Source organism: Triticum urartu, chromosome 1A (assembly GCF_056163025.1).
Source record: "Triticum urartu cultivar PI428250 chromosome 1A, HENAU_Tu73, whole genome shotgun sequence".
Taxonomy (NCBI): domain Eukaryota; kingdom Viridiplantae; phylum Streptophyta; class Magnoliopsida; order Poales; family Poaceae; genus Triticum; species Triticum urartu.
The window spans coordinates 176878794-176906410 of record NC_141873.1 but is presented as its reverse complement, the minus strand read 5'-3'; the positions used below and the strand labels follow the sequence as shown (position 1 = coordinate 176906410).

General features: G+C 50.6%; 1 pseudogene; it reads left to right on the top strand.

The window, feature by feature from the left end:
- LOC125532810 (putative inactive receptor kinase At5g58300) overlaps positions 1 to 26088 on the top strand; it is a 54100-nt pseudogene extending 28012 nt beyond the window's left edge.
- Positions 26089 to 27617: the final 1529 nt, after the last annotated feature.

The window sequence follows — 27617 nt, the reverse complement described above, 5'->3', positions numbered from 1 at the left end:
GACTAAGTCCTCTGGTTTATATAGACACCGGGGAGATCCAGGGTTACACAAGGTCGGTTACAAAGAAAGGAATCTACATATCCGGTCACCAAGCTTGCCTTCCGCGCCAAGGAGAGTCCCATCCGGACACGGGTACAGTCTTCGGTCTTCGTATCTTCACAGCCCATCAGTCCGACCCATGTCTAACAGGCCGGACGCCCGAGGACCCCTGAGTCCAGGACTCCCTCACCGTGTGCCTCTTACTCCGTGCTGCCGGAGCTGCCCCGACAACGGCTGCGTGAACCGTACCGGAGCTGATTCATCCCCGCCGTTGTTCATGGCACAGGAGCGGCTCCAACTTTGGACCCGTCCAAAGCCCCGGCTCTGCTTCCCCGTAGCCGTCGACCATCGCGACATCTCTGCTTCCCTGCCACCGGTAGCCACCGCAACCGCGCCGGCCTCGCCGACTAGGCAGCTGGAGCTGCCTACTTCACCGAGCCGCCAGATAGGTCGCACCCTCATCTCAAATCACTTTATTTAGGCGCCAGTTATCTGAATTTTTAATCTGGGCCAATCGATTCCCAATGGGGAGCAGCACCCCTCGAGCCAGCGGAGATCCTAGGCTGCCGGTTGGCTGGTGTCTAACGTAAGGGTGTGTGGGCGCAAGTTTTCCGTGGAAACAACGCTTAGATGGCTATCTTAGAGTTGTGTGGGTTGAAGGTACTACCGCCATCGAATCTGGATGACGGCGAGTCTTTGTGGATTGGCCCGGGGGCGGCGCAACCACGACAGTGCCGTGGGGCGGGGAGCGGGGTTTTTGTCGGGGCCACGGACGATGGAGCCTGGCTGCTCTACCGGTGGTCGCTGATAACCCACAAGTATAGGGGATCAATTGTAGCCTCTTTCGATAAGTAAGAGTATCGAACCAAATGAGGAGCTAAAGTTAGAACAAATATTCCCTCAAGTTCTATCGACCACGGATACAACTCTACGCATGCTTAACGCTCGCTTTACCCAGAACAAGTATGAAACTAGAAGTACTTTGTAGGTGTTGTTGCATAGTTTTGCAAGATAATAAAGAGCGCATTAAGAAAAAGTGGAGGCTGCTTAGATGAAGACACAACTAAGTTAGTTTTAGTAGAGAGCTTGTTGTCACACAAGAAAGTTATTTGTCCCTAGGCAATCGATAACTTGACCGGTAATCATTATTGCAATTTTATTTGAGGGAGAGCCATAAGCTAACACACTTTCTCTTCTTGGATCATATGCACTTATTATTGGAACTCTAGCAAGCATCCACAACTACTAAAGATCATTAAGGTAAAACCCAACCATAGCATTAAAGTATCAAGTCCTCTTTATTCCCATACGCAAACAACCTACTTACTCGGGTTTCTGCTTCTGTCACTCACACCACCCACCATAAGCAAATCATGAATATATTGCAAACACTACAGCGGGGATCCCTCACGCTTGCACGACACGGAGAGCACCATAGGATGGCACCAATAATAAAACATGCAACTCAAACAAATCATGATCATCAATTAACCCATAGGACAAAACGGATCTAATCAAACATCATATGATAGCCATACATCATTGGGAAATAATATATAGCATTGAGCACCATGTTTAAGTAGAGATTATAGCACGTAAAAGAGGGGTTACACCGCTGCATAGAGGGGGGAAGAGTTGGTGATGACGGCGGTGAAGTTGTTGGTGTAGATCGTTGTCGCGATGATGGCCCCGGCGGTGTTCCGGCGCCACCGGGAGAGGGAGGGAGAGAGCCCCTCCTTCTGCTTCTTCTTCTTCCTTGACCTTCTCCTTAGATGGGAGAAGGGTTTCCCCTCTGGTCCTTGGTCTCCATGGCATGAGAGGTGTGGGAGCCCCTCCGAGATTGGATCTGTCTCTCTGTCTCTCTCTGTTTCTGCGCTCCCAGATCTGGCCTTTCACAGTTTCTTATATTCCCGGAGATCCGTAACTCCGATTGGATTGAAATTTGAACACGGTTTTTGTCCAGATATTAGCTCTCTTGTGGCGAAAGAAGGGCACCAACCGCCTTTCGGGGTGTCCACGTGGGTAAGGGGCGCGCCCCCTGCATCGTGGCCCCCTCGGGCATCGTCTCGCGTTGATTCCACTTCTTAAAATTCACATATATTCCAAAAAAATCTCCGTCAGTTTGTATCCTGTTTGCACTCCGTTTGATATGGATTTTCTGCGAAACAAAAAACATGCAACAAACAAGAACTGGCATTGGGCACTGGATCAATATGTTAGTCCCAAAAATACTATAAAAAGTTGCCAGAAGTATATGAAAGTTGTATAATATTGGCATGGAACAATCAAAAATTATAGATACGACGGAGTTGTATCAGCATCCCAAGCTTAATTCCTTCTCGTCCTCGAGTAGGTAAATGATAAAAAAGATAATTGTTTTATGTGGAATGCTACCTAGCATAATCTTGATCATGTAATCTAATCATGGCATGAATATTAAGACACGAGTGATTCAAAGCAATAGTCTATGATTTGACAATAAGACAATAATACTTCAAGCATACTAATAAAGCAATCACGTCTTTTCAAAATAACATGGCCAAAGAAAGTTATCCCTACAAAATCATATGGTCTGGCTATGCTCCATCTTCACCATTCAAAGTATTCAAATCATGCACAACACCGATGAAAAGCCAAGCAATTGTTTCATACTTTTGATGTTCTCAAACTTTTTCAACTTTCACGCAATACATGAGCGTGAGTCATGGATATAGCACTATAGGTGGAATAGAATACGATGGTGGAGGTTATGTGGAGAAGATAAAAAGGAGAAAGTCTCACATCGACACGGCTAATCAACAGGCTATGGAGATGCCCATCAATTGATGTCAATGCGAGGAGTAAGGATTGCCATGCAACGGATGCACTAAGAGCTATAAGTGTATGAAAGCTCAAACTGGAAACTAAGTGGGTGTGCATCCAACTTGTTTGCTCATGAAGACCTCGGGCATTTGAGGAAGCCCATCATCGGAATATACAAGCCAAGTTCTATAATGAAAATTCCCACTAGTGTATGAAAGTGATAACTCAAGAGACTCTCTATATGAAGAACATGGTGCTAATATAAAGAACAAGTGTGGTAAAAGGATAGTAACATTGCCCCTTCTCTCTTTTTCTCTCATTTTTTGTTTTTTTTTGTTTTTCTTGGTGGGCTTCTTTGGCCTCTTTTATTTTTTTGTGGGCTTCTTTGGCCTCTTTTATTTTTTTTGTAAAGTCCGAAGACTCATCCCAACTTGTGAGGGAATCATAGCTTCCATCATCTTTTCCTCACATGGGACAATGCTCTAACAATGATGATCATCACACTTTTGTTTACTTACAACTCAATATTACAACTCGATACTAGGACAAAAATATGACTCTATATGAATGCCTCCGGCGGTGTATCGGGATGTGCAATGATCTATCGTAGCAATGACATCAAAAAACGGACAAGCCATGAAAACATCATGCTAGCTATCTTACGATCATGGAAAGCAATATGACAATAAATGCTGAAGTCATGTATATGATTATGATGGAAGTTGCATGGCAATATATCTCAGAATGGCTATGGAAATGCCATAATAGGTAGGTATGGTGGCTGTTTTGAGGAAGATATAAGGAGGCTTATGTGTGATAGAGTGTATCGTATCATGGGGTTTGGATGCACCGGCGAAGTTTGCACCAACTCTCGAGGTTAGAAAGGGCAATACACGGTACCGAAGAGGCTAGCAATGACGGAAGGGTGAGTGTGTGTATAATCCATGGACTTAGCATTAGTCATAAAGAACTCACATACTTATTGCAAAAATCTATTAGTAATCGAAACAAAGTACTGTGCACATGCTCCTAGGGGGATAGATTGGTAGGAAAAGACCATCGCTCGTCCCCGACCGCCACTCATAAGGAAGACAATCAATAAATAAATCATGCTCCGACTTCATCGCATAACGGTTCACCATACGTGCATGCTACGGGAATCACAAACTTCAACACAAGTATTTCTACAATCCACAACTACCCACTAGCATGACTCTAATATCACATTCTTTATATCACAAAACTATTTCAAGGAATCAAACATATCATATTCAGTGATCTACAAGTTTTATGTAGGATTTTATGACTAACCATGTGAATAACCAGTTCCTTTCATCTCTCTAAATAGATATAAGTGATGCAAGAGAGTTTAATTCTTCCTACAAAATATATGCTCACACTCTAACAAATATAAGTGAAGCAAAAGAGCATTCTACAAATGGCGGTTTTCTATGTGTAGGGAAACAGGCAATCCAAACTTCAAATGATATAAGTGAAGCACATGAAGCATTCTATAAAGCCATACTCAAAATATATAAGTCAAGTGCAATGAGCATTCTATAAATCAACCAAGGACTATCTCATACCAGAATGGTGCATAAAATAAAAGTGAAAACTAAATGCAAAAGATGCTCCAAGATTTGCACATATCGCACGAATGAAACGAATCCGAAAACATATCGATATTTGTTGAAGAAAGATGGCATGCCTTGGGGCATCCACAAGCTTAGACACTTGAGTCTACTTGAATATTTACTTGGGGTGTCTTGGGCATCCCCAAGATTGAGCTCTTGCCTCTCCTCCTTCTCCTCACATCGAGACCTCCTCGATCTTCGAACACTTCATCCACACAAAACTCAATAGAAAAGTCAGTAAGATCCGTAAGTATAATAAAGCAAATCACTACTCTAAGTACTATTGCAAACCAATTCATATTTTGTTTTTGCATTGTATCTACAGTAATATAACTTTTCCATGGCTTAATCAATTGGTAAAAATCAATAGTTTCATCAAAACAAGAAAACTATGCATCAAAAACAGAATCTGTCTTAAACAGGATAGTCTGTAGTAATCTGAACATTAACCATAACTCTGGTACTCCACAAATTCTGCAAAAATTAGGAAAAATAAACAATTTTCATAGAAAGATAGTGCAAAAAGTTTCAGAACCATTTGACATTCCAGTAAAAAAAAGTAAAATCGTGCACTGCAGCAAAAGTTTCTGTCTTGCACCGCACAAACCAACAAGCAATGTAAACATACTAAAGGCAAATCTTGGCACATTATTTTATGTTACAATGGATTTTTACAAGGGGATAATTTTTTTAAGTTTCTGTAATCAAGGGTCACAAAGTTTCCATGGGCATGAACAAAGTTCAAGGCTAGCTCCTACTTTAACAATGCTCGTCTTTCTCACTTTCGCTTTTCTTTTTGAAAAAGTTTTAGGTTCCCCTCTTTATTTTTTTGTATTTAAACTTTATAAAAGCACACAACAGAAATAAATGACTCTCTAAAACTTCCGGGTTGTCTCACTGGCGGCACTTTCTTTAAAGCCATTAAGCTAGTCATAAGGTGCTCAAGTAATGGATCCACCCAGATCCCAAGGTATATCAAAGCCACTTTGAATTAGCAATGATTTGTCATTTAGTAGTGAGCACAAAGTAACATATATCATGTAATGACGAAGTCTAACTCTCTTCCTATGCATCGGCATGTCATAAAAGAACAATTCATGCACACAAAGTAAAAGGCCAATGCATAGCATAAGAAGTTTCTTGCAATTTTATCATATTGGAAACATAGAGAGGCGGAGATGTAGTTCCTCTCTCATAATAATTGCAAGTAGGAGAAGCAAGCACATGCATATTATATCTATGAAAGTCATCATGTGTAGTAGTAAAACACAACCCATCAATATAATCATTAATAAGGGCAAACTTCTCCGATATAGTGTAGTCAGGAGAATTCAAAAAGATAATAGGACTATCATGTGTGGGTGCAATAGCAACAATTTCATGTTTAACATAAGGAACTATAGCAAGTTCATCTCCATAAGCATCATTCATATTGGCATCTTGCCCACAAGCATAGTAAGCATCAAGTTCATCAAAAGGGGATATTTCAAAGGAATCAACGGGATCATAGCAATTATCATGGCATTCATCCTTCGGTAAGAACGAAGGGAAATTAAAAATGTATGATTTGAAGAGTTACTCTCATTAGAAGGTGGGCACGGGTAGCTAATTCATTCTTCCTCCTTTTGTTCTTCTCTCTCCTCATCATCTTTTTCATCCAATAAGCCCACATTTTCATCAATTCCTTCTTCCATGGACTCTGAAAAATATTAGTCTCTTCTTGGACAGGGGAGGAGTCCTCAATATATGGTTTAACATAGGCATTAGAAGCATAATTATCATAACAATATTTAAGTATGGCAAAATTTTCAGATTTGTAAAGAGTAGCATCATACTTTTCAATCAAAGAAGCAATTTCATAAGCACCCTTAAAAGCAACATATTCTTAAATTTGCACCCTTAGCATACGAATATACGATTCCATTATTACTAAACTCACATTGGTAGGGAAGGTGTTTCTTAGGGTCTTGAGAACAACAGATAAAATCATATATTTCCCATAAATTCCAAGCATAGCATTGCAAACGATGAATTTGATGCAGTAAAAGTTTCCTTTTTCAAATATGCGGTGTCCCACATAACAAGCATGCTCATATAAAGATTTGCCCTCAACTAAGCTAGTTGGGGTTTCAGCACGAGCGCATAGGGATCGAATATGATCCAAGTAAAAAGCTTCAGGAGTGTGATATATTTTGAGTGGTTCTTCAACCATTGGTGTAGTAGGTACAACTATTTTTTTTTTGGTATTTTGCATTTCCTACCCATAACTAAAGATAGAAAACAAGAGCACAACATAAAAGCTACTTAATGATAAACCAAACAAGCACACACGAGAATATTCACCCCACGCTATAACTCCCCGGCAACAGCGCCAGAAAAAGGTCTTGATAACCCACAAGTATAGGGGATAAATTGTAGCCTCTTTCGATAAGTAGGAGTGTCAAACCCAATGAGGAGCTAAAGGTAGAACAAATATTCCCTCAAGTTCTATCGACCACCGATACAACTCTACGCACGCTTAACGTTCGCTTTACCTAGAACAAGTATGAAACTTGAAGTACTTTGTAGGTGTTGTTGGATAGGTTTGCAACATAATGAAGAGCACGTAAATAAAAAGTAGAGGCTGTTTAGATGAATACACAATTAAGTTAGTTTTAGTAGAGAGCTTTTTGTCACACAAGAAAGTTACTTGTCCCTAGGCAATCGATAACTTGACTGGTAATCATTATTGCAATTTTATTTAAGGGAGAGGCATAAGCTAACGCACTTTCTCTTCTTGGATCATATGCACTTATGATTGGAACTCTAGCAAGCATCCGCAACTACTAAAGATAATTAAGGTAAAACCCAACCATAGCATTAAAGTATCAAGTCCTCTTTATTCCCATACACAAACAACCTACTTACTCGAGTCTGTGCTTTTGTTAGTCACGCCACCCACCATAAGCAAATCATGAACATATTGAAAACACTACAGCGGGGATCCCTCATGCTTGCGCGACACGGAGAGCGCCATAGGACATCACCAATAATAAAACATGCAACTCAAACCAATCACGATCATCAATTAACTCATAGGACAAAACGGATCTACTCAAACATCATAAGGATAGCCATACATCATTGGGAAATAATATATAGCGTTGAGCACCATGTGTAGGTAGATATTACAGTAGGTAAAAGAGGGGTTACACCGCTGCATAGAGGGGCGGAGAGTTGGTGATGAAGGCGGTGAAGTTGTTGGTGTAGATCGTTGTCGCGATGATGGCCCCGTCGGCATTCCTGCGCAACCGTGAGAGAGGGGGAGAGAGCCCCCGTTCTTCTACTTATTACTTGACCTTCTCCCTAGATGGGAGAAGGGTTTCTCCTCTGGTCCTTGGTCTCCATGGCATGGGAGGGACGAGAGCCGCTCTGGGATTTGATATGTCTCTTTGTCTTTCTCTGTTTTTGCGCTCCCAAATCAGGCCTTTCACCATTTCTTATATTCCCAGAGATCCATAACTCTGATTGGATTGAAATTTCAACACAATTTTTATCCGGATATTAGCTTTCTTGCGGCAAAAGAAGGGCACCAACCGCCTTACGGGGTGTCCACGAGGGTCAGGGGCACGCCTGCCCCCTGGGGCGCGCCCCCTGTCTCGTGGCCCCCTCGGGCATTGTCTCGTGTTGATTCCACTTCCCAGAATTCACATATATTCCAAAAAAAATCTCCGTTAGTTTTTATCCCATTTTGACTGTGTTTGACATGGATTTTCTGCGAAACAAAAAACATGCAACAAACGAGAACTGGCACCGGGCACTGGATCAATATGTTACTCCCAGAAATAGTATAAAAAGTTGCCAAAAGTATATGAAAGTTGTGTAATATTGGCATGGAATAATCAAAAATTATAGATATGACAGAGACGTATCAGTCGCTGGCTCTTCGGGGAAGATTACGAACAGTGTCAGCCGGGAGGCACAAGACAGCCATCAAGCCGTCCAGCGTAGATCGGACAGTACCAAAATAAAATAAAATCGTGTGACCCCAGTTTAGTCTTCAGTCAATAGACATGTGACCACTCTCGTACCATGCTGTTGATCTCTTAGGGTATTTCTTCAGATCGGAGAGATGTGACGTTCTTAAATTATGTGTTTTCTGCATCTTCGGCCACACCGTCTTCTGACTCACTGCAGCTGCTCCAACAAGGGAAGCATACACCAGAAGGGAGCTATAGTCCCCACCTAGCAGTTCCCTGCATGGAATGCGCATGCCCGACATGGACAACCACAACAACTGCAGGGCCATCGACAAGTTAGCACATGATGCTCACTCCTATGGATGGAGGCCAGATAGGTTGTACCATCATCTTACTTGTGTGCAACATTTATGGCTTTGTTATTCATCTAAGCATGGAAAATAGATTATCACATTTCACTATATATTCATGCTGATCTCTTACGGGTCTTGTTCAGGAGTTAACGCTATTCCATAGTTCAGCTAAGAGACTTGTTCTTTAGGTAACGTTGTTCCATTGTTATCATCCATCAGCCAAGGCTATCCCACAGGTTGGTGATTATAGTTTTATACCACTTCTAGTATAACCTATGTTGTTCCTTAATACTTTTGTGTGCCATCTAGTTAATCTCGAGTACAAATGATACATATTCTGTATCTTTCATTTGTGTTCTCCCTTTAGTTTTTGAGACCTGTTGCTGCTAGTTAACCCTAGTCCTACTATTTATGTCGTCTCCTACAGGCACTCATTACATAAATATAACTACTAGTTGTCTCCCATGCATGTTTGATATAATTGCACGCACTGATTTATCCACAAGAACCTCACGGAGCAATGTAACGACCAACAAACTTGACGTCAATGATACCCAATATGATGGAACATGTAAAGGCAGTTCTTCACAAGACTTGCAGAAAGAGATGAATCCTATTCACCCCATAAGGTCTTTGCTCTAACTTAGCCCTTGATATGGGTACAGCATGCATATAATGTCCTAGAGTGCATCTACTCTGTTGCAATGCCTTGTGCTTAGCCTGCTAATCATGCATGTAAATATGGCATGCCTTCCTGTTTTTCAGTACCTATTCCATTCATGATAACATGTTTTCAAATTCAAATACTGTCATTCTACTCTATTGCAATGCCATCTGCTTAGTTTGGACATCATGCTTCTCAATATCTTATGCATTGTTATTCATCAGTATGTACTTCATCTGTCTACCATACCATGTTTTCTTACATTGAAGTGTTGTTCTAGTGGTCTCTTGCAATGCCATCTAAGTTTCCCAATCATACATGCATATGTTGCCTTAGTGTTTTTCTGTATGTATTCCGCTAGCATACAGTTTTACATTCAAGTAGTGTTTTTACACTATTGTCCTGTCGTATCCCTAGCTCTTACATCATACTCCCTCCGTCCGGATTACATGTCATAGAAAAGGATAAAATTGGATGTATCTAGAACTGAAATATGCCTAGACCCATCCATTTATTTCTGGATGGAGGGAATACATGTCAATATGTCATGCCTTTCTATTCTTCAGTACCTATTCCATCTCTATTGTAGCATGTTTTATAATTGAAGTACCAGTCTTCTATATAAGGCATGCAAGGGGAAGACGTCTATGTTCGAATCTGAAGGGTTACAAACCAGGTCTTTGCAAAAGATCCAATCGCCGGGAGATAATAAGACAACTCCAGTTTTCATAGATACTACTCCAGCACAGAGAAACCCAACTCCCACTGATAATAAGCAGATTCAAGTGGCCAAAGAACTAGTCCGCTCCAGTCCAGCAAAAATATGTCAACTCCATTCTAAGAAGCATGTGCGTATCCTCGCATCATGAAATTTTATAGCATTCTGATCATATTTTCTACATGTTTCTTACCCATCTCTCTTTCAGAAAATAAGCTTACAGGATAGAAGACTTTCTGTAGTGGGATCGTATTTGAGGAAAGTATCTTGCGGGAATTCTCTGTGCTCCAATGCTAATGTAAGTACCTACTGTATATCACTATATTTTTACATCAGCATGTATTTTGTTAATTGGTGTGAATCCAACCTTTATCTAATCTAAATTCAGTTGTAGCAAAATGTTAAAGGCGAGAATGTTGATTTCTGTAAGGAAAACTACCTGGTAGTTTTCCATATTGAGTTGCATGAGTATACTATCTCATATCATGCACATTACTGAATTGTAGTGCTGCTCTGGTTGCCCATTAATTCATTTTGTCAATGTTTCTTTCGTATTACTTTACCTGGCTGATGATAGTTGTTCCATATTGTGTTAATTTGCTGTAGGCTAGTTGCCAAAATGTTCGTTGTGTCAATGTTGCTTTCCTATTATCTGACCTAGCCAATGATAGCAATGCTAGTGTTTTAATTTGGCGCAGGCTACTGAAGATAAGAAGACAAACTCTGAAAACAGCAAGGCAACCCCATTGTTTCCTTCCAATAAATCTAGGCCAGGTAATATGGCAATAACTCATGATTAATCTGGTCGGTTCCGCTCCTAATTTATGTTATGATGCAGTGGTCGAGACACTCTCCACTATCAATAATACAAGCCTGCCAACATCGCCATCTGAATCTGTTCAGTTTCCTTTTTCTCGAAAGCAACGGAAAAATGTATGTTTGTGAACCAATTAATGGCTAAAGCAATTGTGGAAATGGTGGAGGAATCAGAGGTGCACATTCATGCGCAACAACAACTGATCAATGTTTTCAGAGACAGTGTAGCAAAGCAGCGAGAACTTGCCCGCATGCTTATGGGCGTCATCCGCACTGAGTTGCAGATTGTGATGTTGTAGATCGTTAGGTTCTGTTCATTTAGTTGCACTGGCATCAATCTTTGATTTGACCAGTGGATGTAATTTCCTGTAATATATGCTGGATGTGCAACATTTTTCCCTGTATGTCATACCTTTGCTTGATCGGTTCTGGTCCTGTGCATAATTGCTCGTCCTAATGGGCTCAAATTATATAATTGGGCCTAAAGAGATGTACAAACTTTAGTGGGCCCATTAAGTTAATGGGCCGTTACCAGGCCGAAAGTTAATGGTTGGCCCTCTTACCTCCCGGGTCGTTAACAGGCCGACATCGAAGCGGGCGGCAGGTGGGCCCATTTGATTTCACTGGTCGTTAACAGGTCGTTACTAAGGTCGGGCTACATATGCCCCAACTATACTGTGGGCCTTTAGCATGCCGAAAGAGACAGCGGGCTCGTATTGGACCATGAAGAGAATGGGCCGCTAAGAGGCCGAAAGTCAGGTCGTACAGTAAATGGCCCAACTGTGTTGTGGGCCTTTAGCAGGCCAAAAGAGAAACAGGGATTGTCGGGTGGTAGGTGTGACATATGCCAACGGGTGGCTTATCATTGTGGGAGCCAGTAAGACATCGCCGGTGCCTGGAAACGGGATAAGGCGAAGACATGCACGCCGGCGGATCTTACCCAGCTTCGGGGCTCTCCATGGAGATAACACCCCTACTGCTGCTCTGCGGGGTCTCCGCATGATCACTAGATGGACAAGTAGCTACACAATGCTCCTTGAGCTGTTTGGTGGGAGGAGGAAGAAGGGCACGGCTAGCCTGCTTCTTCTCCTTGTGTGGTGTCTAGGACTAGCAGGGGGTCGAACCCTTTGCATGGGTGCCCCGGGGGGTTTATATAGGCCCACCCCCCGGGGGTACAATGGTAATCCGACTAGGCGCGGGGCCCAGCCGTCTGTGACTGCGCTCGCCGCCTTCCGCGCCGGCTGCTGGGGCCCGCCGACTGGCGGGTCCCGCCGGCTGCCGGCCCCTTGGTCGACAGGCAGGCCCCACTGTCCAGGGCCTGGTCGGCGGCTGGTTACTGTGGCTCCATCTTGGTGACGTGGGCTTCATCGTGGTAGGCGTGGCTACAGTGCCGCCGCCCGTCGGGCGATCGCTGTAGCCTCACCGCGTCTTGTCCCCTTAACGGGGTGTCTCCTTTGAGGGAGGTAGCAGGCTGGCTACGGGGAGCCGGCTCTGTCTTGGGCCGACTGGGGGGAGGCGTGGCCGCCTTCGGTTGTCTCTCTGCCCGAAGGGGCCCACCGTCTGTGGGCCGCGCTGGCGGCCCGTCGTGGGTGACATCAGGGTCAACATGGCAACAGTGTCGCGCCGGACGGGTCATGGCCACTCCGTACGGCGCACTGTGCCAGGCGTGCTCCAGGATTCGGGGGTGGCAAGCTTCACTGTAGCCACGCCCCGTCGCACCGCCGTTAGGTGGGTGCAAACTTTGAGGGTACGGTCTCGACCGCTTTATGGGAGCCGTCTTCTTGGAGTCGGCCTTCTCATGGCCGGCTTCCCGAAGTCGGCCCTCCCGTGGCTTTCTTCATGAGGGCTAAAGTCGGGCCGCCTTCCGAAATCCGGCCTGGATGACAGCCAGCAAGGGGAAGGCGGCCCCATGTCTTGGGCTCTCGAGAGCCGGACGGGCTCGTAATTTTTTCAGAAGGGCCAAGGGAAGCCGGCTAGGCTACCCATGGCTATTTACTCCGACAGTAGTCCCCGAAGCTGATCGAGCTCCGAGGCGGACAAAGGTACGAGAAGCTTGGTCAGCTTCCCATCCTGAAGAGCCGGCTTTGCGGGTGTATGCCGACTTCAGAGAGCTCCGCGTCTTGCAGGCCGGAAAGGAGTCGACCTGCGTGCTGACCACGGGCCCTCCCGCGGCCACGTGGCAGCGAGATCCTGTCAGCGCACGCGCGCGACGGGACGCCACCGCAGGCCCGGGCCCGCCACTCGCAGGCCTTGGTCCGAGCGCGGATCTTCCGTGGCCCACATGGGCCGCTCGCCTTCCCGTGGCGGTTTTATTTCGCCGTTAAGGCACAATAAGCGCGGGACGTGGGGGAGTGGGCACGATCGATCCCCACGTCTCCCCACGCCGCGCCTCCTCGGCTCCGCCAGGCAAGCCTATAAGTAGGGGGAGGAGGGGGAGCGACAGAGGTTCGCACGCTCTCTCTCGCTCCGCCCCTTCTTCTCCTCGTTTCTTCCTCCCGTTGCCGCCGCAGCCTCCCGTCTCAGCGCCGCCGCGCCTCCACATCGTCTCGCTCCCATGGCGCTGTCAAGCTCGTGGGACGGCTCCAACGTCCCTGAGGACCACGTTGAGTTCCTCCGCCAGACTCGGCGCCTGCCCGACGCCAACCTTGTGCGGGTCCGCCTGGCACTGAAGACGAAGATTTCACCGACGCCGGAGGAGGGCGAGTGGGTCGTCTTCCGCTCACACTTCCTGCGCGGCTTCGGCCTTCCGGCGAGCGGATTTCTGCGCTCCTTCCTCGAGTTCTACAACCTTTAGCCGCATCACCTCACGCCCAATGCGGTGATGCTACCGTCAGCCTTCGTCTCCCTCTGCGAAGGTTTCTTGGGGCTGCTCCCCACGCTGGAGCTCTGGGGGGAGTTCTTCCAGAGCAAACTCGGCACCGTCGTCGCGGGCGTGCCCGCACCCTACGGGGCCTTCATCGCCATGAGGAGGGCGAGCGAGAACAACCCATTCCCGCCCATCCCCCTGATCCAGTCAGTGAAGATCTGGCAGAAATCATACTTCTACGTGAAGAACGTCGCCGAGCAAGGAGACCACGTCAACCTGCCGGCTTACGTAGCCGGCCCGCCGGCTGGGAGGCAGCCCTCATGGAGTTTCCGGTCCCGGTCACTGTCTCAGGCCGGGAACGCCGCCGTCTCCCGGCTTCGGGTGATGATCCAGTCGGAAACCTGAGCGGGGCTAACTTGGTGGTCGCCTTCGTGGAGCGCCGGATATCTCCTTTCCAAAGCCGGCCCCACATGATGTGCCAGATGAGCGGCCGCTTCGACCCAAGCCGGCTGAGCACCAGGGAGATGCCTCATGCGGAGGTGTCTTACATGGTAAACTATATCTCCAACTGCAAGCTCGCCGTGGACTGGCGATATGGCAAGGTGCCGTATTCTCGCGCCAACCCTCCGCCCGTGGTAAGTTTTCTTCTCTTCTTTTTGTTGGTAGCCGGCTTTATGATGGCCGGCTTCTAATCAGTCGGTCCTTCTTAGCAGAACCCCCTTCTCCCGCCGACGACCGGGACAGCGGGGATAGAACGCCAGTATGCCCCCGACCGCACGGCGGACGACGCCGACGATCCGGACTTGGGGGCGGCCACCATGGAAGACGCCATCGTGGGGGACGACACCGAGCCCGGGGGCTCAAGGCTCACCGCGAGCTTCGAGGACTGGCCGGATGATGCTGAAGCCGAAGTCGCCCCGCGTTGCCAGCCGGCGGCCGACCATCAGGGCGCGGGCTCGTCCATCGTGCCGGCTGCCGGCGGTGGCGCATAGAAGCGCCGGGCCGCTTCAGGCCTCTTCGGCAGTCGGCCGAAGAAGTCCAAAGCCTCCACCGCGGCGACCAAGCGAGACGAGGCGGCTGCGAAAGCGGCCCGCTTCCGCAAGGCGGTGAAGCAGCCTCAGGCGGTCTCAGCGTAAGTCGTCAATTGCCTTGTCGATTGCTCTTCATCATTTTCTTCTTGTTCGAGCATTCTTCTTAATTTCTTCCGCTTGCTGGACAGGGCGCCGCTTTCCCTTGAGCGTGGTCCGGGCGGCTCCGTAGTTGGGCCGACTGGAGGCTCTTCAAGCTCCCGCCGCGTGGACCCCCGCGCCGACCTCAGGGAGGCCACAGAGCGGAACGCCCGTGAAGCGCGGGAGGAGCGCGAGGCGGCAGAGAAAGCGGCCGCCTAGGCGGCGAGGGAGCAGGCCGACGCGGCAGCCAAGGCTCGGGCGGAGGCGGCGACCGCAGAGACGGAGGCGGAGGGTTCGCGCAACCAGCCTCCGCTGCTCGCCATTCCCCTCCGAGCCGTGGCCCCCGACACCCCATTGCCCTTGGCGGAGGAGATCGTCCAAGACCCGCCACTGATGGAGAGGGGGAAGGACCCCGTGGCCTTCGCGAGGAGAGCGCCGCCAGCAGCGCCAACCGGAGCGGGCCAAGGCGGCCAATCGTCAGCGGCGCAAGAGGGGTCAGCCCGGGGTGAGCCGGAGGACAGAGCCGGCCTCGAGGTGCAGCCGGTGACGGGCCGGCGCGCAGGGGGAGGCGCCGCTCCGCCGGAGTTGCGCCGAGTCGCGGGCGCAGGCCAGTCGGCGGAAGATCTGGAGGCGGCCAGGACTGCCACGTCTAAGTGGACTCCCAGCGGGGGGACTGGCGAGCTTAATGTGGCGGCTCAAGGGGTCCGGAGCCGGCTGCAAGCTCAGGCCGCCCTGCTGCAACTGTTCACCCAGGAGTTCCTGTCGACGCGAGCCGCCATCCGGGTGAGTCCTTCATTCTTGGCCGCTTTGCTCTCTTGATTTCTTCCGTGGGGGCGCGTCAGCGCACCCACTGGGTGTAGTCCCCGAGATTCGGGCCGACTGCTGCGCAGTCGGGTCGGATCTTTCTTGACGGCTACCTTATTTTTGCCTCTTGTCTGAACTTCCAGGAATATCACAACCTCCATGCTGCCGCCTTCAACTCCCAGGCTCGGGAGTTGAGCCGGAGGACCGACGACCTGGCCGACAGCCGAAGTAAGTACTCGATCTTGTCTGTCTCCTGTGGGGGCGCGTCAGCGCACCCACTGGGTGTAGTCCCCGAGATTCGGGCCGACTGCTGAGCAGTCGGGTCGGATCTTTCTTGACGACACTTTCCTTATTGGTTTTTCTTTTTCTTTGTCTTCAGGGACCAACACCGACTTGAGGAAGGAGCTCGGCGAAGCGAAGGCCGCCCTTGATACCAAGGATCCAGCTTTATCTGGTGATATCCTGAGTAAGCATCCAAGAAGCTCAACAGCTCGCATCCGGCTGTGGAGTCTATCACTTGGTCAATCCTTGGCAGGGCAAAGGGATCTTTGGGGCAGGCCTTGTTGAGGCTTGTGTAGTCTATGCACATGCGCCACTTGTTGTTCTTCTTTAGCACAAGGACCGGGTTGGCGAGCCACTCTGGAAAGAAAACTTCCATAATAAAGCCGGCTGCCAGAAGCCGGGCTATCTCCTCCCCTACAATCCTGCGTTTCTCCTCCGACAGTCGGCAAAGGGGTTGTTTGACTGGCTTTGCGTCTTCTCGAATGTGTAGTTTGTACTCGGCGAATTTCCTCAGAGCACCCGGCATGTCCTTGGGGGACCATGCAAAGATGTCCCGATTCTCACGGAGGAAATCGGCGAGCTCGCCTTCCTATTTGCTGTTTAGGTTTGCCCCGATGACGGCAAACCTCTCTGGGTGCTCGGGGTCAAGAGGTATCTTCTTCGTCTCCTTGGCCGGCTGGAAAGATCCTTGAGCATCATGCTCCTTGGGGTCGGGGGACATGGCCGACTGCTTGCCGGCTATGGCCACGACTCGGTCCAACATCTTCTTTTCTTCGGCAATCACAAGGGACTCGGCCAGCCGGCTGCTGGCTGCTGCGCACTCAGAGGACTTCTTGTAATCGCTGGCTACGGTGATGACGCCTTTGGTGCTTGGTATCTTCATCTTGAGGTATGCATAGTGGGAACTGCCATGAATTTGGCCAAGGCAGGTCGGCCAAGCAATGCATGGTAAGGGCTCTCCAGGTCCACCACTTCAAACCAGATCGCCTCCTGGCGGAAATGCTCCTTGTCCCCAAAAAGTACATCAATCTTGATCTTGCCAATGGGGGCGCAGGACAGGCCGGGTACGATGCCATGAAACACTGTCCGAGTAGGCATGAGCTGCTTCGTCTTGACGTTTAGCTTCTCCAGGGTGTCACGGTACAGGATGTTGATGCTGCTCCCGCCGTCTATCAACACACGGGAGAAGCGGGCGGCGCGTCTGTCCGTTGCAAGGGTGGCTTCCAGGACCATGGCATAAGAGCCGGGAGACGGCATCACCTCTGGATGGTCGGCCCGGCTCCAGCTGATGGGCTTTTTTGACCAATGCATGTGTCCGGCGGGGTTGGCAGCGACCACGCTGACTTCCTGGTGCTCTCAGTGTCTACTACGCCGGTCTTCGGGCTCGCTTGTAAAGACGATGTAGGTTGCTTGCTCGTCGGGGAATTCGTCGTGCACGGCTCCGACTGCGGGCCGAGCGGTCGGAGGCGGCGGGGCCGAAGGCGGCGGGCCGGCAGGCGGAGGCGGCGTGAGCCCCTCGCCTTTGGAGATCCGGGTGAGCCAATGGCACTTCCGGGTTGTGTGGTTGGACGGCTTCGCGCCGCTGTGGAACTTGCATGGGGCGTCGAGAGTTTGCTCGTAGGAGAAGGCCGGCTGCCAAGCCGGCCTGTCGCCCTTGGGCTTCTTGGGCGCGGGTCGCCCTTCAAGCGGCGCGTCTTCAACCGTGGCCACCTGCCGACTGGCGGGAGGCGGCACGGGGCCCTTGCGCTTGTGGTCGTTCGAGTGTGGGCGTCGGCCGGAATCCCCAGCCGGCGTCTTGGGCGCCGGGTTAAGTACTTTCCCGGACGCGTCTACCCGAAGCTCGGTCTTCATCGAGGAGTGGGCGGTGGCGTACTTGTCCGCTATGTCCAGAAGCTCGTCGAGGGTAGTCGGCTCGTCGCAGAGGAGCTTGTGCTTGAGGAGGGTGCCTTCTCGGCATCCGGCTGTGAAGTATTCTATGGCTTGCACCTCGTGCACCCCTTCGCAAGAGTTGCGGAGCTCGGCCCAACGCGTGAGGTAGTCGCGACTGGACTCGGCGGGGCCTTGTACGCACAAGGAGAGCTGTCTGGGCTTGGGAGCCCGCTTGTAGGTGCTGGTGAAGTTGCGGATGAAGGCTTCTGTGAAGTCCAGCCAGCTGTTGATGCTGCGCGGCTTGAGGCTGTTGAGCCAGGTCCACGCCGTGCCTTGCAGCATGAGGGGCACGTACTTCACGGCAACGCGCCGGTTGCCGTTGGCTATGCTAACCGCCGTGGAGTAGTCGATCAACCAATCTTCCGGCTTCACGGAGCCGTTGTACTTGGGCGTGTCTCTTGGGAGCGAGAACCCTTTGGGTAAGGGCTCATCGCGGATGCGGGGGCCGAAACAAGGCGGGCCAACATCGTCTTCTTCTTCCAACGCCAGGGATCACGCCAGGCGGTCGATCCGATGGCGGGCGTCGTTCTCGCTGACTCCTTCGCGGCGACCTAGCTGGCCGCTGAGAGTCGGGTGCGCCACTGGCGGCGGGGCGGGATATCTCTCTCCACGGGGTGGAGGTGGAGGCGGGTTGCCCCGCCATTCCATGGCTCGGGGATGGCCGTCCGCGTCTCGCTCGATGGAGATTCGGGTCCGGCTGCGGCTGGCAGCCGGCTCTTTCTCGCGCCGCGCGCGGGTGTTGCTCGTAGTCGGTGTCCGGGACGTCGCGCCGTGATCTCGGCGCGGGGGAGGGATTTCCGCGCGGGCGTCGGCTTCATGTGGCTGCGCGGCTGCATCAATCAGTTGCTGGATGCGCCGGATCATGTGGGGGAGGTCTTCGGCCTCCAAGTCGTCCAACTCGTCTACGGCCGCCTGGGCGGCACGCAAGTTCTCGAGCGGAGTGGTATAGACCGGGCGGTCGACTCCCAGCATGTCGGCGATGACGGCGCCGCGTTGCTTGACAAGGCCGGCCCGGCTTGGCCCGCCCGGGGCCGGCGTGCCGAAGGCGGCGCGGTCAGCTTCGCGCTGGTAGGCCTCAGTGAGGCGTCTTACGGAAGCCAGCCTCCGGCCCTCTGTGAGGAGGGCGAGGCGGCGTGCCTCGAGTGCTTCGTCGTCGGCATTAGCCGGGAGGGGGTGGACAAGTCGTGGGCCGCCGCGTGCAGGGCGTTGTGGTCGCTCTCGTTGGCCGGGCCGCCGTGGCCGACAACCATCACTTCGGTGGTGACAGCGTCGCAGCCACCGGCTCGGGTAAGCGGGTCGTTGTAGATCGTGACGTTGGTGGGGAAGGTGTCGTAGGAGGCCGTGTCGGAGTCGACTGGCATCGGATCGGTGGAGCCAACCGACTCCAGATCCACAGCGGGCTCGCTGGAGACATGGAGCTGGCCGAGGAGGTTGGCGAGGTGGTCAGTGCCCGCATCGTAGGCGAGCTCGTCGGAGATGAGGGTCTTGTCGAGGAGATCAGCGAGGCTTCTCGCTGCGCAGGCGTTGGTGACGCCTTGCAGCGCGTCGTGGCAAGCGCCATCGGGCGTGCCGGGCTGGCTACGCTCGCGGGGGAGGAAAAGGGTTCCCGTCCAGAACAGGTCTCCGGACGACGGTGCACCTGGCCCCACGGTGGGCGCCAAATGTCGGGTGGTAGGTGCGACATATGCCAACGGGTGGCTTATCATTGTGGGAGCCAGTAAGACATCGCCGGTGCCTGGAAACGGGATAAGGCAAAGACATGCACGCCGGCGGATCTTACCCAGCTTCGGGGCTCTCCTTGGAGATAACACCCCTACTGCTGCTCTGCGGGGTCTCCGCATGATCACTAGATGGACAAGTAGCTACACAATGCTCCTTGAGCTGTTTGGTGGGAGGAGGAAGAAGGGCACGGCTAGCCTGCTTCTTCTCCTTGTGTGGTGTCTAGGACTAGCAGGGGGTCGAACCCTTTGCATGGGTGCCTCGGGGGGTTTATATAGGCCCACCCCCCGGGGGTACAATGGTAATCCGACTGGGCGTGGGGCCCAGCCGTCTGTGACTGCGCTCGCCGGCTTCCGCGCCAGCTGCTGGGGCCTGCCGACTGGCGGGTCCCGCCGGCTGCCGGCCCCTTGGTCGACAGGCAGGCCCCACTGTCCAGGGCCTGGTCGGCGGCTGGTTACTGTGGCTCCATCTTGGTGATGTGGGCTTCATCGTGGTAGGCGTGGCTACAGTGCCGCCGCCCGTCGGGCGATCGCTGTAGCCTCACCGCGTCTTGTCTCCTTAACGGGGCGTCTCCTTTGAGGGAGGTGGCAGGCCGGCTGTGGGGAGTCGGCTCTGTCTTGGGCCGACTGGGGGGAGGCGTGGCCGCCTTTGGGTGTCTCTCTGCCCGAAGGGGCCCACCGTCTGTGGGCCGCGCTGGCGGCCCGTCGTGGGTGACATCAGGGTCAACATGGCAACAGTGCCGCGCCGGACAGGTCATGGCCACTCCGTACGGCGCACTGTGCCAGGCGTGCTCCGGGATTCGGGGGTGGCAGGCTTCACTATAGCCACGCCCCGTCGCACCGCCGTTAGGTGGGTGCAAACTTTGAGGGTACGGTCTCGACCGCTTTATGGGAGCCGGCTTCTTGGAGTCGGCCTTCTCATGGCCGGCTTCTCGAAGTCGGCCCTCCCGTGGCTTTCTTCATGAGGGCTAAAGTCGGGCCGCCTTCCGAAAGCTGGCCTGGATGACAGCCAGCAAGGGGAAGGCGGCCCCATGTCTTGGGCTCTCGAGAGCCGGACGGGCTCGTAATTTTTTCAGAAGGGCCAGGGGAAGTCGGCTAGGCTACCCATGGCTATTTACTCCGACAGGGATGGTATTGGACCATGAAGAGCATGAGCCGTTAAAAGGAAAAAAACTCAGGTCCGACTACAAATGGCCCAACTCATTTATGGGCCGTCAACAGGCTGGAAAACACACCGGGCAGGAATTGGCCCAACACTTAAATGGGTCGCTAAAAGGCCAAAAAAAAGGTCTGACTACAAATGGCCCAACTCATTTATGGGCCGTCAACAGGCTGAAAGACACGCCGGGCCGGAAATTGGCCCAACACTTAAATGGGTCGCTAAAAGGCCGAAAGATGTACATCCTAAAAATTGGCCCATCCCTTGAATGGGCCGTTAATAGGCTGAAATCAAATCAGGCCGATATTGACCCCAAATATATAGCGGGTTGTTAACGGGCTCGAACTGACGATGGACTGCAATGGTGTCAAATCGTTAACGGGCCATTGACGGGCCGAAGTGGCACATCTCGTATGGGCTGTGGGCTTAAATGGATCTGACACAAGTAGGCCTTATATGGGTCGGCCTGCTAATTTTTACTAGGGCGGCCTTTTTCACCGGAATGGGCCACTATTGGGCCGTGCCACATGTCGACCTATCATAGGCGCCTCCTATCCAATGAGTGGATGACATATGTCCCAATGGTGAGCCAACACGTGTTTCCTCCGGCCAATAAGCATTTTACATGTGGAAAATCCCCATTGGTCTGGGCTGTTAACGGGATATCAGATTCGAAACCGGACCCAATAGCTTAACGGCGACCCGTTACGGTGGATGCCACATGTCAGTCACCCTTGACGAAAGCACTTTCATGACGTGCCATTTATCGTCATGGAAGTGGACATTTCTGTGATGATAATTTTGGTAATGTCATCGAACACTTCTACGACAGTACAGGTATGACTATCTTGATTCTGTCATAAAATCATCATGGATGTACATGCATGACAGAAAACATGACCTACTGTGACAAACATGTATCATCACGGAAGTGTCTTTTTGTAGTGAATGATGATTTTCTCCTGCATGCAGTGGTGTCTTGTCAAATCAGACGGTTGCCGAGCCAACATGGGGAAGCAGAGGCACCCACATCCCATCGATCGCCATGCGTCAACCAAGGCCGCAGGCGGTTGGCCCTGCGGCACTCTACACTTGCCCTTTGGCTTCGCCTCGAAGCCAAGTTCGAGCGCGCCTTGGGCCTGGGGGCTATTATCGGCGTCCTGGGAACGGGGGTACGCAGACTTGCCTGCCTGCGGGGCGTGAGCGTGGCTCCACCAACGGCCTGGTATGGCCCAGCTTCAGTAGCGACCACCCAAGACCCTCACGAGGGTCCAAGCCTCACGAGGCGGATGACACCAAGACCTCCCTGGGGGTGGCCTCACTAGGCCGGCTCCCGAGGAGCAGAGATATCTATGCAAGGGGTTTCACATGACGTGAGACATAACGACCAAGGCCAGGCGGGCGCCAGTGGGCGTAGTGTACCAGTTTCCTCTTTGGTGCTAAGCAGGCAAGCGCAGGCATGGGGTCCCGAGGCATCAGGAAAAGGTTTCCATATCGGTGCAACAAGACCAAGACCGCCAGGACGGCAAGACGAACGTCATCGCCGAGCCCACAGCAGAATCACCACCAGAGCCTTTGGCAGGCGAAGACCACCTTTTGTCAGGATAGCTTGTACTAGTTGTCCCCCTCCAACTTGGCTGTTGTGGGATCCCTACCCGCCTAACATTTGGGAAGAGGACCAAGGCTGCTATAAATAGGACTTAGCCACCACCATAGAGGGGGGTCGGATTCATTCCACCCTGACGAGCTCACCAGCTCACCTAGCTCAAGAACACCTCACCTCCCGAGGCTGTTCATCCTCAGCCCCTCGAGGCAATCCACCCACAAACTGGAGTAGGGTATTACACTGCAAGGTGGCCCGAACCAGTATAAACCTCCTTATTCTTTGGGTCCGTCGAGCTCCGCCGTGGAATCGTTGAGCATGCGAGTCGGGGAGAGAGTGTTCTTCGCACACACCCCAGACTTTGAACCTCACGAGGGTTTGTCGAACCCGTAATCTGGCAGCGACCTTATCTATATGCATATGCAAATGCTCATGAAATGCTTATACAATGCTCTTGAAATGCTCATGCATGCATGCAACTTGTCGGAGGCCCCCAGCACTTCGTTCATTTCTCTGTTGCTCAGGGTCTGCTCATGGCTTTGTACAAGGGGTTACACGCAACTGATTCAAGGCCTGTACAAAAGGGTGGCTGCCAGGGAAAACCCGATAGTCGCACCTTATGGGTAGACCTTGCGGAGATGCTCAATATTCCATGAGTTTTGCAATTGAATGCCATCTTCGGTCTCCAGACAAACTGCGCCAGGTATGGTGACTCGAACTACCCGGTAAGGGCCTTCCCACTTTGGTGTCAACTTGTTTGTACCCTTGGCGGACTGAACGCGCCTAAGGACAAGGTCGCCTTCCTCAAAACATCAGGCATGAACCATGCGGCTGTGATAGCGATGCATGGCTTGCTGATAGCGTGCAGCACGTGTAGCAGCCCGGAGACGGTTTTCCTTGAGTAGCATAGCGTCGTCACTTCTGTGATGATCTTGCGCTACTTCATTGTAGGCAAGCACTCGAGGGGACCCGTAAATGAGTTCTATGGGGATAACTACTTCTGCCCCATAGACTACGGAGAACGGAGTCTTCCCGGTAGCTCGGTTTGGTGTCGTTCTCAGGGACCAAAGAACTACCAACAGCTCGTTGATCCACCGTCTGTCATGCTTCTGCAGTGTATCAATGGTTCTTGTTTTGAGTCCTCGTAGCACTTCAGTGTTCGCCCTCTCAGCTTGTCCATTGCTTCTGGGATGTGCGACAGAGGAAAATGAGATCTTGCTTCCAAGGGCATGAACATATTGCATGAAGGCGCGGCTCGTGAACTGGGTGCTGTTGTCGGTAATGATCCATGCCGGTACTCCAAAATGGCACACCAATTCCTTTAAGAACTTGATAGCTGACTGATGTAACACCCTGGTTTTTGGCCCTTTTCTATTTCTTTTTGATTTACTAGCACAAATGCTCATGCATTACAACGGGACATCACCGGTTCCTATGAAGCATGTTTGGCCAAGTCTGAGAAACTATGAGAGTCACTCATGAGAAAAGAAAAGATTACTCGAGGGTCGCGACTTGACCTCGCGACAATGGGGTATGATTCCAAGTAAATTTATCTACGTGAAGAAGAAAAATAGCAATATCAATAAATTTGAAATAATAGCTATAACAATCAAACCAACCTAGAATAACAAGTGCAGTAGTAGCAAGCAAACCAACTATATATTACCTTAAAAATTCCGTATAATTAAACATATATTTTTTGCTAAATTCAACTCAAGGAAGCAAACCCGAAGAATTTCATAGATAATCAGTCATAGACTTCACATGGAATCAAACTGCATATGTACGTGAATTATAATTGCGGTGAATATAATTGCAATGCTACTTAAATAGAAGGAGCGGCCATTAAGTGAAGCATGTACTCCCTCCTTCCCAAAATGTAAGAAGTTTTTTGACTCTAGTGTAGTGTCAAAAAACATCTTACATTATGGGACGGAGGGAGTATATATTTTTCTCATTTGAAGAGAACTGCTTACAGACTTGCAATTGAATTACTCAATGTATTGGCAATGCAAGACAACATTCCATCAATGCTTAGATCGTCAAAGCTAGCGCAACTTCCTAACATAACTATTCTTCATTTTTTGCAAGCAAACGCATCCAAATAAACTATACTTCCACTACACAATGATAAAAGCAAATAACTTTCTACACAAATTACTCAAGGAAGTCAATTAGGAACTTCTTCCTATTAACCAACTCTTCACATGCAGCAACAGCTATCATGTCAAATATGCTCAGGCTTGTGCATGTGGCAAGCATAGAATACTCAGTCTCATTCTTGTACGGAACAATTAAATGCTACAACATGACCAACTTCTGTTATCGAAAAATGCTTTTGCCCCATTATATGTATAAAGCAACAGTCGCTGGCGTGCAGTGAGATCGCCATGCTCTCCACTCCCTCTATTCTCCTGCGAGCGAGCGGCAGCGGTCCGGCTGGCGCGGGCTTTGCTCGCTCCCTCTCCCTGTGCCGCCTCCGTGCAATGCCAGCCGCTTTTGGTGCAGATTGAGCTGACTCCTCACCCTCCTCTCGGCCATAGCTCTCAATCGGCGCGTGACTCTAGCCGGAGGACAGCTGGATCTTGCGGCGGATGACACGAGGGAGGGAGGCACTAGGACAGTCTCTCTATTTCCGCCTGGCAAGATAAGAGTGAAGAGCTTATGAGAAAGCATCGACTACAAAGTTGAAATCTATTGGCTTTCAGCAAGTGCGAACAACTAATGCAGCATCTCTGTCCACTGCTATTCTCTTTGCATGCATCCTGTATGCTGAAAGTGCCGATTTGAACTACGACAAACAAGCTCTTCTTGCATTTGCTGCATCCCTGCCCCATGGAAGGAAGCTCAAATGGAGCTCCACGACACCTGTCTGCACTTCTTGGCTGGGAGTGACATGCACACCGGACAATAGCCGTGTACACACACTACACCTACCTGCTGCCTGACTCTTTGGCCCAATACCCTCTGATATGCCTGGCAAGCTTGATTCCCTAGAGGTGTTGAGCCTCCGGTCTAATCGCATGACTATTGGCCTCACTCCTGATGTAGGATCTATTCCTTCTCTTCATTCCCTCTATCTGCAGCATAATAATCTGTGTAGAATCATACCAACTACACTTTCATCCAGCTTGACATTCCAAGACCTCTGCTACAACACTCTCGATGGGGAAATCCCATTGAGCGTGCAAAATCTCAATGGACTTATTGCAATCCTTCTCCAGAACAACTCTCTTTCTGGACCCATCCCTGGCCTACGTCTCGCCAAATTGAGGCATTTGAATGTGAGGAACAACAACCTAAGTGGTCCAATACCACCTTCCTTTGTAGAAATTCCCGACTAGTTCCTTCTTAGGGAACGCTTTCCTGTGTGGGTCACAATTGGAACCCTGTCCTGGAACTGTGCCTTCTCCTTCACCGACACAACCGCCATCAGTGCCTAGCAAATGCAAGAAGAGCTTCTGGAAAAGGATCAGGACATGTGTTCTAATTGCAAGGGTGTTGTTGCTTTTCTTGATTCTTGTACTCTTGATATGTATTTTCAAGGGAAAGAAGCACACAGGATGTAATGCCCCATATGTAACTTGCCATATTTGTATTCCAGCTCTTGCCATTTCCGGCACTAAGTTATGATATTCCCTCGTGGTTGGGTTTTGTCTTCATGTTGCTTTTGTCCATTTCATGCATCTCATATCATGTCATCATGTGCATCGCATTTGCATACGTGTTCGTCTCATGCATCCGAGCATTTTCCCCATTGTCCGTTTTGCATTTCGGCACTCCTATGTCCGCCGGCGTCTCCTTTTACCTCTTTTCGTGTGGGGGTGTTAAATGTTCTCGGATTGAACCGAGACTTGCAAAGCGGCCTTGGTATACTACCGGTAGACCGCCTGTCAAGTTCCGTGCCATTTGGACTTCGTTTGATACTCCAACGGTTAACCGAGGATCCGTAAAGGCCTCGTGTGTGTTGCAGCCTAACACCTTTCCAAAGTGGCCCAAAACCCAGGTAAACCCCCTCCATCATCTCGGTCGTTTGATCATGATCGCATGGCCGAAAACCGCACTCCATTTGGAGCCTCCTAGCTCCTTCTATGTATAAATAGGACTCCCCCTCCGAAATTTCGGGCAAAATCCACCCTAACCCTAACCTCTTCCTCCTCCCGCCGCCGGACGCGTCCGGATCGGACCGGACACGTACGCCCGCTTCGCCCGGACCAACCGTGAGCCGCCACGTGGGCAGCCGCGCCCACATCACCGTCGGCCCGCCCGAGCCCGGGAAGGCCCTCCCGGCCCGATTCGACCTCGCCGCTCGGCTCGTCTCCTCCACCGCCCGAGTCTTCGCCCCGCCGCCCCCGCCGCCAAGTCCGGGTGCCGCACTGCCGGAAGTTCCTCGCCGGTCGCCGCATGCGCCCAACGCCGTCCTCCTTTCTCCGCGCCGCCCGCTGCTGTCGTCTCCAGCGACCTCGCCGCCCCCCCCCCCCCTCACCAGCGCCGGCGACTCCAACTCCAGCGGTCACCTTCTACTCCGGCAAGAGAATCTGGCCGCCTCGGGAAGAGTGCCCCGATCTAGATCCAGCGCTACAGTAACCCTAGGTTGACTTCAGATTTTCCCTAAGTCCCTAGTTTGCATTATTTTTTAGGCAACTTCATCATGTCATATCTTTCCATCTGTAGCTCCGTTTTGGGCGTGTAGCATATCAAATTGTTCTTCTATATGTGCACTTCATTTCATTCCATTGCACCATGTTAATTTGAGTTCATCTTGATGCCCTAAATGCTGTTGCAAGAGTGCTATGTGATGTTAGTTTCTGTTTCTTAACAGATTATGGACATTTGTCATTTTTGCCATGATTAATGTGTGCCTCCTATGAACTTGAGCCCTACATGTGTTTCGGGTTATGCCATGCCATGTTTACAGGGGTGTAGGCCATCTATTTTTGTGATCAATGTGGTGACTAGCACAAGCATGCAAAGTAGCTCTCGTGATGTTGCTGATTTCAGGGACTTAGAATTCTTCCAAGTCATTTCCCTGATGATATTTTTATGCCATGTATTCATGTTGCTACAGAGTGAACCATGCCTCTTTTGAGCATGTTCAGTAAGTATGATTTTGAGATATTGTTATGCTCTATCCATCCATGTATTTGTTTGCAATTATGGAG